This window comes from Bubalus kerabau, chromosome 15, assembly GCF_029407905.1.
Source record: "Bubalus kerabau isolate K-KA32 ecotype Philippines breed swamp buffalo chromosome 15, PCC_UOA_SB_1v2, whole genome shotgun sequence".
NCBI classification, from domain to species: domain Eukaryota; kingdom Metazoa; phylum Chordata; class Mammalia; order Artiodactyla; family Bovidae; genus Bubalus; species Bubalus kerabau.
The window spans coordinates 15544289-15558789 of NC_073638.1; the positions used below are offsets into that span (position 1 = coordinate 15544289).

At 42.3% G+C, this 14501-nt stretch overlaps 1 protein-coding gene across 5 annotated transcripts in view; it reads right to left on the reverse strand.

Moving 5' to 3' along the window:
• Positions 1-14501, reverse strand: part of AMOTL1 (angiomotin like 1) — a 199882-nt gene that overhangs the window by 43229 nt on the left and 142152 nt on the right. The window lies entirely within an intron of this gene.

The following is a 14501-nucleotide window of genomic DNA, read 5'->3' on the forward strand; positions in this document are numbered from 1 at the left end:
TTAGGAGTTTAGGATTAATACATACACACTACTGTATATAAAATAGATAACCAACAAGGATGGACTGTACTGCACAGGAATATACTCAGTATCTTACAATAACCTATAATGAAAAAGAATCTGAAAAGGATGATGATACAAATATATCATATATATACATATATACACATATATATTTATATATGTATATACATAAAGTTGAATCATTTTGCTGTACACCTGAAACTAATAAGAAGTTGTAAATTAACTCTATACTTATCTATATAAAGAGGCAAGTACATCTTTACCTGGAGTAGACGGCTGTCACAGTGGCTGCTCAGAGAACTCTGCACTTGGAAAAATGTCTACTATGGTCCCCGTTTTGCAGGGCTAAATTCCAAGCAGCCGCGTCTGCATTACAAAGCCCTTCGCATCCCCAATCCCACTCTCCATGCGACAGGAGCAAACCTGAAGGGCCCTGTGACCCAAGCCAGGCCAAGTGAAACGTCTGGAATTGCATGAGGGGGCGCCTGGGCGAGGGGGATGCTGACACAGACCGGCAGCCCAGCTCTGAGGCCAGGGACCACATCCCACATGCGCGCCGGACAGAGAGTGTACATGCAGAGGGTGAAGAATCAAGCAGATGGACATGGAGAGGCCATGGTAGGAAGGGGAGAGGGAAAGGGAAGTCCCCCCAAACCATCTCCCCTTGGATTCTCACAGACAGGCTGGCCTGGGCCCCTGGCCTGTGTGAAGCGTGTCTACACATCTCGCCTAGGGCCTCCTTCACATACAAGGATACTACAAAAACAAAAACAAAAAAAACCCAAACCCAACAATAATAGTTCTCTTATCCAGGGCTAAGCTAGCCCAATCAAATTTTTCTTTTTGTAACCAAAAGGTCACTAACATATTCACTGTTCTTTCTTTACACCTCTATGCTCTCTTCCACCAAAAAAGGACTTGGACCGCAAGGAGCTCCAACCAGTCCATCCTAAAGGAAATCAGTCCTGAATATTCACTGAAAAGACTGATGCTGAAGCTGAAACTCCAATACCTTGGCCACCGGATGCAAAGAACTGACTCACTGGAAAAGACCCTGATGCTGGGAAAGATTGAAGGCAAGAGGAGAAGGGGACAACAGAGAATGAGATGGTTGGATGGCATCACTGACTCAATGGACATGAGTTTGAGTGAACTCCCGGAGTTGGTGATGAACAGGGAGGCCCGGCGTGCTGTGGTTCATGGGGTCGCAAAGAGTCAGACACGACTGGGCAACTGAACTGAACTGATTCCCTCCACCAAGAAAGGACCTCAGGACAGGCTGCCCAGGACTCATGGCACCAATTCTGATAATTGGACACTGCTCCACCATGCTGATAAAATGGACTCCTTCTTCTGGAAAGACATCTGAATAATTATTTGCCTTGTTATCCCTTCTTAAAATGTCCCCTCCTGTTTCTTCTTCCTCAGGATTCTCTGGCCACATCCTGGCACCGTATCTTGTAATTCTGAGCAGACGTGGCAGAGAAGCCTATTCCAAGGTTCGGCTATGATTCATGGAATAACTGGAGAGTCAGATCCATTTGCAAGTCCTCTCTGCTGGGGTTATGAGAGTGGAAAGACAAGAGGAAGGTACTCCAAGTACTTCACTATAAGCCAAGCTATTTAGGTTCATTCTGCCTCAAAGATATTCTCTTAATGCCCTCGGAAGCTCCTTCTTCCATCTGCCCTCACTCCCTCACTCCAGTTTGAAAGCCACACTGACACATCCAAACTATATAATCCAAACAGAGCACTGTTTACAGCATGTAAGAGTAATCTGTTCACATGAGGTTTATCTGATGCAAAACAACCTGAGAGATGATCTACCTTTAAAAGCCACACTCATTCATTCAGAAATGCAAAAGTGACAGAATACAAAGCTGACCCCATATCCTCCTGGTTTGGCTTTTTGCTGTCTTTGTAAAATGGGCTGATAAAAGTTTCTCAGGTAAGGAAACTCATTATTTCAGACCAGGCTGTTGGGCTCCCTGCCATCCTCGTACGCGCATGCGTGCTGTCACGGTTCCCGGAAACAGGGAGACAGGGGCTGTGAGTGGGCGGCTAAATAGGTCTGTGAACAAACACAGAACACTCTACCCAGGGTTTGCTTTAAATGGCTGAGAGTGAACTGTTTCAAAACGAATTTTGTAATAAGAAAGATTAAGAACCAAACTCTGTTCTGCAGAGTCCTGGGAGGAGGAGGGGGAGGGGAGAAAAGGGATGCTGGGCCAGGTTAGGAAGGAAGGGGCTCCTGACAAATGCACCCCTGTCCTAACCAGAAACCTGTTTTGGCTTCGTGCGTTTTATCTGAGCTTCCAGATAAGCGTTCTTTTCTTCTTTCTTGATTTTGGCCACACCACTCAGCATGGGGGATGTTAGATCCTCGACCAGGGATCAAATTTGCACCCCCCTGCATTGGGAGCATGGAGTCTTAGCCAGTGGACCACCAGAGAAGTCCCCGGATAAACTCTCTTTAAATAAGACCTCTGAGGTTGAAAGCCAATAGTTCAGACATTACAAGGGAAACACAGATTTGTGGAAATGGCTGCTGTTAAAATGTAGGGAAGACACTTGGAGAAATGAACCAATCAATATGGGAGGGAAAGCCTTATGTGTGAAGGATTCATTCAGTCTTCATTGCCCAAAGTTAAAAAGAAAATAGAAATTTTCCCTTTTACAAATGGAGAAAGAAATGGCAACCCACTCCAGTATTCTTGCCTGGGAAATCCCATGGGCAGAGGCGCCTGGTGGACTACAGCCCATGGGGTCACAAAGAGGTGGACACAACTTAGCGACTAAACAGCAGCAACATGGCAGCTAAATTACTCTAACATACAAATCTGTTTTCCAGGCCCACACTGAAGGCTACACAGATTCTTGCAATCAAGGAGACCTCTCCTGCACGGGAGAACCTGCACTCATACCCTTTGAGGGGGAAAGTAGTTCTTTCACGAGTCTTGACAGTTTTCTACTTGTACTCCAGGGACAGTGGCCAACGTCCGAGTTAATCCTTCCACCTCCTGGACTTACTTTATACTGCGTCTAAATCCTTCTATCTTTGTAGGATTTTAGGGATCTAAGATAGTAGAAATGTTTCCTATGGGCAGAAATATAAAAAGTTTAGGCAACACCTCACTGAATGAGTGTTCTATTAATTCACGATCAAATTCTACCTCAATCTTTAAAAATTCAAAAATAATCCTTTTCAGTTGCTTTTCCCTGGAAAGTAACAAACTTAAACCACAAAATCTATTGATCTAATTGAGGAAAACAACACATTTGGTCTTACCATACTCTATTTATCTGTTGCTCTTTAGTATCCAGAAAGTGAGTTTAATACCGCAAAGTGCTTTTTATAGCACCCAATGTAAAATATTTCAGGTATGGATTTGGTAAAATATCTGAATAGCAGTAAAAGCTCTGTCAATATAACTTTTTCTAATCTAATCATTTTCAGTACTGCATTTTAATTTTAGAAACTGTACTTATACCTTCAAGTATAATTCATAGGTATTTTTTAACCTGCCTAAATATATACACAACCTGCAAACTTACTCAGCGAAACCTTCTATATTCATACATCCATTCGCCCGGCTCAGCCTCCTCATGCGCTGTTTGACCTTCCATTTTATATTTTTAACGTGAAGTAAAAACGTACTGCTACTTCTGTGTCACTGCAGACAGCATAATAAATTATGCAATGCATTAAAAATGTCAGGACGCATAGGGCATTTGATTTTGACTATACACCCACGCATGAATCGATTGTCAACGAAACCTGATGGTTTACGCTTTCTATAATCTCCACAGAAGTCCTTTTTTGCCTTCTCTCTTCTTCATACAAAATGATAAACAACAGACACGTCTGTTTCCAAGTATGACAAAGTCAGAACCTACCAGACAATTTTGCTGCCCCTGCAGAAAACAACCACAGAGCCTGGACATAATGCAGAGACCAACGACCTGAAGGGAGTAAGATGTGAGGCAGGGGGACAGATGGTGAGGGGAGGCCTTTCACTGCAGAGGTCAGAGCTGCTCGCGCTCGACCTGCACGGGGGCTGGACTGTGACAGCTGTCACGGCTCATCGCACTGTACACTTAAAATGTGTAAACTTTACTGTATGAACATATAGGTACGTGTTATAAACCTATATTTGGTTTAATTAAGGGCTTTCCTGGTGACTCAAATGGCAAAGAACCTGCCTGCAATGTTGGGCAGGTTTGATCTCTGGGTTGGGAAGATCCCCTGGAGGAGGGCATGGCAACTCACTCCAGTATTCTTTCCTGGAGAATCCCGTGGACAGAGGAGCCTGGCAGGTGACAGCCACGGGGTTGCAAAGAGTTGGACACAACTGAGAGACTAACACTTCACTTTCACTTCAAGGCGTTATTATAATATGTATAATAAAACTATGCTTTCTAAACGGGACCTCTGAATGGCAGATACGGCTTAACACCAAAACCTGGGTGAAAAAAGTAGATGCTGGGGAAACTGTTATATGTGGGAACGGAAGTGGTTTAATCTACTGATCAGGGAGAAAGAAATGAGTCACCTGCAATTACAGATTCTCCCTTCCTTTAGCTTCTGCGAGCTCTTCCATTGTCAATTTCATAACTTGCTTTGAGCAGATCCTTTTCTTCTTCTTTCTACCAAACCACAGTCTTTGTCGGCAAGAAGCAAATTAGAAGCAGATGCAAGCTTATTTTTAATGGTCCAAGACCAAATTTTCTGAACTTAAAAGAAACACTTTGTCCCCTCAAAGTTCTTGGATTCCATTAAGATACAACCGCATATTCTCCTTCCAATTCATGAACCAAAAATAATTTCAAAAACTAATTGTAAGAAACCACACCCCAGGGTTACTTATTATAATTTGTTTATTTTTTATTCTTATCATCCAGAGAACAAAGAGTTTAATTTCATAGATGTTTTGAGAAAACTTTTACGATTCTAGGCTGGTCTCAACAATTTTCTTGTTTTAGTATCTGAGGAGATATACTGAATTATCCAGCAAGGCTTTTTATTATAATTGGCTCAGGTTCAAAGACAGATGTAAAAGGTTAAGAAACATAAAATGTTCATTCCAGTAGCTAGAACTCATTTGAGATGACTTGAATACACTATCATTAAGTTACAGTACTGGGCTAAATAATTTGCAGTAGAAATTCTAGTACAAGAATTATTTATGTTTGCTTACTAAGCTGGATTCTTCTCTAGGTAAAAAATGTGAAATCTCTTATTACTCCCAGAGCCAACAGAGATGACCTTTGGAGGCTGGAAAGGATAAAAAAAAACAACATAAGAAAAAGGAGGTCCCTATTCTTATCATGGTCTTGCATCAAGTACTGAGGGGGCCTTGGACAAATCGTTTAATCATCTTTGGTCACAGTTTCTTCTTTAATGAAGCATGGAGGCCACGCTAAGTGAGCTCTAAAATCATTGGGAATTCAACTCTGCTACCTGTCTCCAATGCCTGGTACACAGGAAGCAGCTCTCGAGAATCAGGATGCCCTGGGTTCAATGCCTGTCTGCTCCACTTACCTGCCTGTATGACCATGGACAAGTTCCTTAGCCTTCCTGTGCCCTAGTTCGCTCACCCGTTAAAGACCTGTAATACCCACTTCACAGGGCTGCTTGCAGGATGAACCGGGACTGCACACTGTCAGAGGTCAGCACTGCGCTTGGTGGACAGGAAGTGCTCAATCCGCGGTGGCCACCTCACCGTTTTTTGCATGATCTGAACCAGGACCTGAAGGCTAGATTATGAGGGAGCACACTTGCAACTCCACGTAAAGGTAAACTTTGAACCATCAGATCAACAGCCTCTGAAATCACTGTCACTCATAATGGCCATCAGATGGCTTTTAACGAGCTCCAGTTCAGAGGATACATGCACCGCTGGTAACCAGACTTACAGCCACTCAGATACTCCTCAACTCAAGAACTGTAGACCTCACCTCACAGCAGGATGCTTATGGGAAGATTAATGGCCCTGCTGGGAGAGGGACCCCTAAGACCTCGGCACCCAGGAGGCTACCACCGGTGGCTAACCACAGGACTACCCTGCCCAGCCCTGTTTCCACCATTAGCTAATTATGGATTCCCACAGGGCTAACAAAGGCTTGTAACTGCATTCATACGTGTCTCAGTTAATCTCATGTGAAATAACCATGCTCACCTAATTAGGAATGAAGTAAAAGATGACTAAAAGCCTACCAGGAAAAGAAAATAACAATTAAATCCTGATTTATAAATTGGGACAATTACCAAAATAAGATCTAATAAATATTTCTGAAGTTATTTTCCATCCTCCTTCTTTGTTGGGGCTTCTCCTTTCCCTTCCTCCTCCATATGCATGCATGCTAAGTTACTTCTCCATAACCAGCGCCTAAAACAGAAGTCCACACATGATGGCCTGCAGGCTGAACCCAGCGTACAGCCACACCATCTGTCCATGGCTCATCTATAGTGACTTTCAGACCATAGGGACGGAGTTGAGTAGCTGCGGCCCTCAAGCCTAGACTTATTTACATGCTGTCCCTTTATGGAAAGAGTTTCCTGAACGATGGTCTAGAACACAGCTCATTCATAGTAGGTAGCTAATAACTGTTTTGGACAAAATGATAATGGTCATCATTTCATTCAACATCCAACAAGTGCTTAATGCTTCCAAGCACCAGGCCCTGTGCCAGCTTCTGGAAACATAGTAACCTGAGACTAAAATGGTGAGAATGACAGGGTCCATGCCCTCATGGTATGGACAGTTTAGAAAGGGAAAGGAGAAAATGGTCATCCAAATGGTTCCTTATTTACAGTATGATGAGTGTTTACAAAGGGAACAGGGGACTGGAGGGAGATATAAAAGACTGGATCTTATCTCAGGCAGCCTTCTCTGAGTAACTGCCATTTAATTTGAGCTGAGACCTGAACGTGGATTTCCTGGCTCTGAATTGTCAGTGAAAGCGAAGGGTCCCTGATGCCACATGAAATGCAAATGGGTTTCAGTCTGTGCTTTTTCCATCCATCCATCTAGCTATGAGTGCAAGGAACACAGATCATAATGAAGTTGAAGACACTTGATTTTTCAACCCTCAAACAGGAATAGTAAGCAAATAATTTAAAAACCAATGACGTGAAAATCATAAGCCACGTTTGCTTGTTAGAGACTGGACATCAACATGTGACCAAGATACAGGTCTGTCATCAGCTCTGGCTCTTCAGGCAGAGAAAATCAGCCTAAATTGAATAACATTAATTTTCACACTTGGGGAGAAGATGTGATGGAATGTAATCAGACACCCTGCAGGCTGGATGCACCGCTGGTTGTCAGGAAGGTTTGAAGTTTCTCAATGCTGCCTGTCAAGGCTGATCAAGTGGCGTAAGCAGTCACACACTCTGCTTTCAAAACCTAGCAAGGTTCGGCAGGCCACACAGGCATTCCTTGGGAACATGGCCCATTTCCCTACCCTGAAAACTGGCAGGTTCTTCCAGAGAAGGTGGAGGAAGGAGGCAAAGGAACGGGAAGAAGCGATGCAGAATAAATGTATAGCCTTACAAATCCATAAATGCAAGTCTGCAGAATAAATGCATAAAGTCTTCTTTGCATTTCCTATCACTGATGAGCCCACAGAGCTCTGCTGGCTGAATTGGGAAGATTTTGTTCTCTATTTCTTTCGATGAAATGTAGGTACAGGGAGACTAAGCACCTAACTTCAGGTCACTGAGCATGTGAGTGAGAACCCAAGAACTGGAAGATGTGGTGACTGATCCAAAATTAGGTTGCTTAAGCTTGTGCCTATAAAACCTTTGCTTTTTAAAACTGAATTTTTAGTCCTAGTAAAGCAAGGAGATCAAACCAGTCAATCCTAAAGGAAATCAACCCTGAATATTCACTGGAAGGACTGATGCTGAAGCTCTGATACTTTGGCCACCTGATGCAAAGAGCTGATTCACTGGAAAAGACTCTGATGCGGGGAAAGATTGAGGGCAGAAGGAGAAGGGGATGACAGAGGATGAGATGGTTAGATAGCATCACTGACACAATAGACATGAATCTGAGCAAACTCTGGGAGATAGCGAAGGACAGGGAAGCCTGGTATGCTACAGTCCATGGGATCGCAAAGAGTAGGACATGACTGAGCGACTGAACAACAACTAAATGCAGAGGCCATCTAAAGGTTAATTTAGGGCAAGAAAATTTTCTCAGTTTAAGAAATGTACCTTAGCAGGCTTTCGTGGACATTCCCTTCCTCTGCCCAGGATCTGATGTTTGGTGTCTGGCATGGTCTATAGACTGGTCTGTGCACGAATATGGCAAGCTGCCCCCAAAACTTTTATATACCATAGTCAGCTTTCAACTTCAACATGACCACAGCAGAGTAAAAGAGGAGTCAGGGAACCAACTACATTTTAGTACATAGTAGTCATTTTCATGAAAAATACTACTGTTCCTGGAAGTAGAGGAAGATTCCCTTTACCTGGATATCTTCCTACTTGAAAAAGCAAGAAAGGAGGGGAAGGGGAAGGTGAAAGGCAAAAAAAAAAAAAAAAAAAAAAAAAAAAAAACCCACAAGCATTTTTAAGTTGCTTCTATTCTATTGTCATTAATAATTTCACCTAATATCTTGAAATAACTGAGCAGAACCAGAGGTAGCTCCTAGCATGGGTGGGAGATTTTGAGCTAAAAAGAACATTTTGATACTGATGTGCCGTGATGGAAATTTCAAGCCTGTTCTTACAAGGATTTCCCACTTTTACTCATTTCCTCAATAAACATTTATTGAGCGCCAGGTACATAAAGATCCAAGGGGTTTTAATGAAGGCTGGGGCTGGATGTTGACAAAGAATGCCTGTAATTCTCCCATCTAGTGGAGGAGATTCACACTAAGAAACGGTACCCACAGAGAACGCAGGCAAAATAAGTGCTGCAGTACGGGCTTCGCGCCCAGGTGGCAGCTGCAGGCACCATCGGGCCCACAGAGGAGGAGGGAACCCAGTGCATCCACGTGTGACAACATCGAGCCTCTCCTTCCTAATGAAGCCTGACAGAAACCCACAACAGGATGTAATGAAACACAAAGAGGATTCAGAATACGCTCCTTACGCTCTATGTGGGTCAACAGAATTAATATTTATGTCATTGTAATTTCTGCTTTGTGTTTCACATAAGCCCTTAGAGGAAATACAGAAAGAAGGATTTTCTTGTAGGAAATTATTTTTGCCTCTTTTATGTTCTAAGAGAGACAGAAAATCAAAGTATCTAAAGTAAGATGATGATTGTAAGATAAATTGAAAACGGCAAATTATTGTTATTTTTAAAACAGTGGTCCCACACTTTTTTTTGGGGGGGTTCATTTTTAAACCCATGGGGATTATAAAGGAAATCAAATCCTATGAATTACTCTTATTTATACCCATAACTTTTTAATTTAAACAAATAAATGAATGTCCCCAAAATATTTTTTTTTCTTAGAGAGGGACATTTAACAGATAGAATTTAATATACATAGACTTCAGTTTAACCAAATATGCTGAACCCATGAGGCCTAAAGAATCCCAAGGAGTGAATGGGGAGAGAAGCTTCTGGCCATCCTGTAACACAGATGGGTTTTATCCTGGAATAATACAAGCTGCCAAAGCTCATCAGCTCCCCCTCCACTCAAGAATATAAGATCTTTGCCAGTCTAGTTTCCCCATATCTAATATTTTGTTTTTGACTTTCTGGCCTACTAGTATGGGCTTCCCCGATGGCTCAAGCAGTAAAGAATACATCTGCAATGTAAGAGACAAAGGAAATGCAGGTTCAATCCCTGGGTCAGGAAGATCCCCTGGAGGAGGAAATGGCAACCCACTCCAGACATACTAGTGATAGAAATTCTTCAGAGTTACTTATTTTCAGAAAGAAACAGATAAAACATTTCAGTTATTGACAAGACAGAGCTAAGAATGATGACAGACATTTGGTGGACAGTGGTCTATGTTTGCTCCGTGTGTGTGTGTGTGTGTGTGTGTGTATCTGTGTGTACGTGTGAGACAGATGAGTAAATGGGGAAACCAGGAATCTCAGTAAATTAAAAAAGCTAAAGTATCCAGTTTCACTCAACCAGATCAAAAAAAGAAATTGGCTAGATGCCCTGTTTTTAAGGAGTAATTTGGCTGCAAACATATTTGGAAAAACAAGTAAGTAAAACCAGAAAAGGCTTCCCAGGTGGCTCCATTGTAAAGAATCTGCCTGCCAATACAGGAGACTCAGGTTCGATCCCTGGGTTGGGAAGATCCGCTGAAGAAGGAAATGATCAACCACTCTAGGATTTTTGCCTGGGAAATTGCTACAGACCACGGGCTCGCAAGGAGTTGGACACGACTGAGCAACTGAGCACACACACAAAATCAGAAAACACACACACACATTTTTGAATCCTTCCAAAGAGAACAATGCAACATCATGAGGTGACAGAGGAAAAACACTCCCCTGAGTCTTAAAACTCCTAAGCACTTCATTCAGAGAGATTTTTTTGTTGTTGTTGTTTTTTTGTAAAAAATCTTTTTTTTAATTTTTAATTTTATTTTTAAACTTTACAATATTGTATTAGTTTTGCCAAATATCGAAATGAATCCGCCACAGGTATACCTGTGTTCCCCATCCTGAACCCTCCTCCCTCCTCCCTCCCCATACCCTCCCTCTGGGTCATCCCAGTGCACCAGCCCCAAGCATCCAGTATCGTGCATCAAACCTGGACTGGTGACTCGTTTCAAACATGATATTATACATGTTTCAATGCCATTCTCCCAAATCTCCCCACCCTCTCCCTCTCCCACAGAGTCCATAAGACTGATCTATACATCAGTGTCTCTTTTGCTGTCTCATACACAGGGTTATTGTTACCATCTTTCTAAATTCCATATATATGCGTTAGTATACTGTATAGGTGTTTTTCTTTCTGGCTTACTTCACTCTGTATAATAGGTTCCAGTTTCATCCACCTCATTAGAACTGATTCAAATGTATTCTTTTTAATGGCTGAGTAATACTCCATTGTGTATATGTACCAAGCTTTCTTATCCATTCATCTGCTGATGGACATCTAGGTTGCTTCCATGTCCTGGCTATTATAAACAGTGCTGCGATGAACATTGGGGTACACGTGTCTCTTTCCCTTCTGGTTTCCTCAGTGTGTATGCCCAGCAGTGGGATTGCTGGATCATAAGGCAGTTCTATTTCCAGTTTTTTAAGGAATCTCCACACTGTTCTCCATAGTGGCTATACTAGTTTGCATTCCCACCAACAGTGCAAGAGGGTTCCCTTTTCTCCACACCTTCTCCAGCATTTATTGCTTGTAGACTTTTGGATCGCAGCCATTCTGACTGGCATGAAATGGTACCTCATAGTGGTTTTGATTTGCATTTTCATTCAGAGAGATTTTTAATTCAGACAATCTCATGTCTAAGAGGAGCATAATTATCACTCTGTTGAATGCTTATTTCAACTTGTACAGCTATGTGTAATGACCCATGCAGACCACCCAGGCCTTTATCAGGCTCCAACGAAGAGCAGATTTCTGTCTTTAAAGGCAAACTACTCTGGGCAGCAGGGAAACTTGGAAATCAGGCCAGGAAGGACATCCCCTTCCACTAATTGAGACTTTACAGAAATCCTCCCATCCGCTCATATTGCAAGAATGCGTTGGGTGTTTTGGGACCTGGACTCCAAGCTTCCGCTGGAACATGGAGCAAAAACATCATACATGTTATTCTCTATTTTCCCCTTTCCCTCTAACTTTTCCATTGGCCAAGGTGGTTGTCAGGGCCTTCCCAACTTAGCCTTAGCTCCTGGTAGGTAGATCCAGAGACATCACTACTGTTTGCTATGCAGTCAGTCTTAGCTTGCTCTTAGCCAAGCATTAGAATCTCAAAGGCTCATCTGAAAAACATGGCTCCTCTTGAGTGTACACTCAGTGTTTATGATTATGATTCTTAGGCACTGAAAAGTATTCTTATAATAGACTTTCTAAAGACTATACAGATAATGGAACACATTAATAACTGAAGAGATAGTGATTTGTGCCTGCCATTCTGTGCCCACGTGCTAAAAGGAAAGCCTGACAGAGAGCACCGCCCATCACCAGCCTCCAGGGTACGTCTGCACCTTTGTCATTACAGCTGCTCACTTAGCTACGGGCCGCAGCAGGAGATGACTCAACACGCTCAAACCTTCACTTGTTACCGAATCCCCACGTCTCCTCCTCCTCCTCCTGCTTTTTATTGGTAAAGGATGACCATACACCCAGTGGCTCTAGTCACACATATTTCACTCTCTGTCATTATTCAATTGGTCACCAAGTCCTCTAATTTGTCAACTGTTGATTTGTCTCCTACCCTCCACTACTACTTCTTAGTTCAGGACCTCTACCTCTTTTGCCCAGATACTAAATTATCTGTTAACCAGTCTCCTTGCCTCCAGCTTAGTTCTTCATGAATTTCCCTTCTTTTGTGCCTCCTTGCTGCTGCTGCTGCTAAGTTACTTCAGTCGTGTCTGACTCTGTGTGACCCCATAGATGGCAGCCCACCAGGCTCCCCCGTCCCTGGGATTCTCCAGGCAAGAACACTGGAGTGGGTTGCCATTTCCCTCTCCAATGCAGAAAGTGAAAAGTGAAAGTGAAGTCGCTCAGTCGTGTCAGACCCTCAGTGACCCCATGGACTCTGCCCTTCCCGGCTCCTCCATTCATGGGATTTTCCAGGCAAGAGTACTGGAGTGGGGTGCCATTGCCTTTTCCTGTGCCTCCTTAACTCACCTGTGTTTTCTTCACGTATGTTTACGATTTCATTGTTTCTAAGGCTTATGTTTTAGAAGCTAGTTGTGCCTCCTTAACTAGCTTCTAAAACATAAGCCTTAGAAACAATGAAATCATAAACATACGTGAAGAAAACACAGGTGAATATGTTTATAATTTTAGAGTGGAAAAAGCATTTCTAAGCATGATCTAAAACCTAGAAGGCACAAATATAGTCACTTGGAAAATCTATAAGATAAAGAGCACTATATTCAAAGATACAAAAACAACTGGGGAAAAAATATCTGCTCTATATATGGCAGGAAACATGCTAATTTTCTTCATACAAAGAGTTCTTCCAACTCACTAAGAAAAAAAAACACTATTTGTAAATTTGAAATAACATCTCAAGTCCATCTCTTGTCCACTCCAGGAGAGGAAAAGCTAATGCAAACAATTATAAAGCTGGCAGGCAGGCACAAAGTGTCCTGCAAAGACTAGGTAATGAAACATTGGTTAGCTATCAATGTTAGCAACCCTGCTTCAAAGGCCCTGCCGAGATGCAATTACATCACACGTCAACACTGAGGCACCCTTCAGCAGTTGAAAAATGCCCCTGGACTCTCTTGTTTATACCTTTGGAACAGCAGAACATATTTGCATGGAACAACTCATTCCTTGTAAAGCTGGAAGGGCCCCTTTCCCTGCATTATTGATGCTTTAGCTTTCAGCCAGAAGGTTAAAGTTGTCGGGAACATTTCTGAACTCACACAACACCAAAATCTATTAGTCCATCAGCACAGCCTGAGCTGGGAGGCTACAGCAAATGCTCACCTAATGAAACGCATTGACTTTTCCATTTTGATCTGAACTACGTGACAAAATAATATCTCCTGACAAGAAGGCAGAGTATCAGCAGAGTGACACTGTTGACATAACGGCCACAAGGATACTTACTCTACCTAGTAATATGATCATCCAAAATTAAGGTGTCAAACCCAGAGGAATAGGGTGAGGAGGCAGGTGGGTGGGAGGTTCAGGATGGGGAGGACACATGTATACCTGAGCCGATTTATGCTGATGTATGGCAAAAACCATCCCAATACTGTAAAGAAATTACCCTCCAATTAAAATGTAAATTAATTTTTAAAAATTAAGGTGTCAAAATCTGAAGTGCTAATAGTACAGATGACTCATTTGTCAAATGAATGTTCAGATGAAATGGTAAATCCACTGCATCTATGAGTAGAAATAACTTCTGTTAGGAAAGTGAATAACTCAAGGTGCTTATATATACAGCTTTGTATACAAGTCTGGAGCACAGGCCAATTCATCTAATGCAAAGGAATCTGACACAAAAGTTCAAGACCGTATGAGTGTCTATTTGCCAAACAGAGTTTTAAAAATGAAGCTGAGACTCAAGCTGGAGTCTGATCATGAGGGAAAAACTGGAGTGCAATCGTGAGTAAATCTGGGAAAAACAAAGAAACATTAACCCCCATGGACAATATTGGGAATTAGAAAATGTAACCAAGAATTTTTCAGCTTTGAAAATGTAGACCTGTACTGAGGGATCCAAGCACCAGAATATACTATCACTATACAGTGGATGGCCAGTGTTTGAACATTTTTTGCTGTTAGAACTGTCTTTAGCTGTGGGCACTTAACTCACAATGCTGCTGAGAATTATGACAGAGAAATGAATT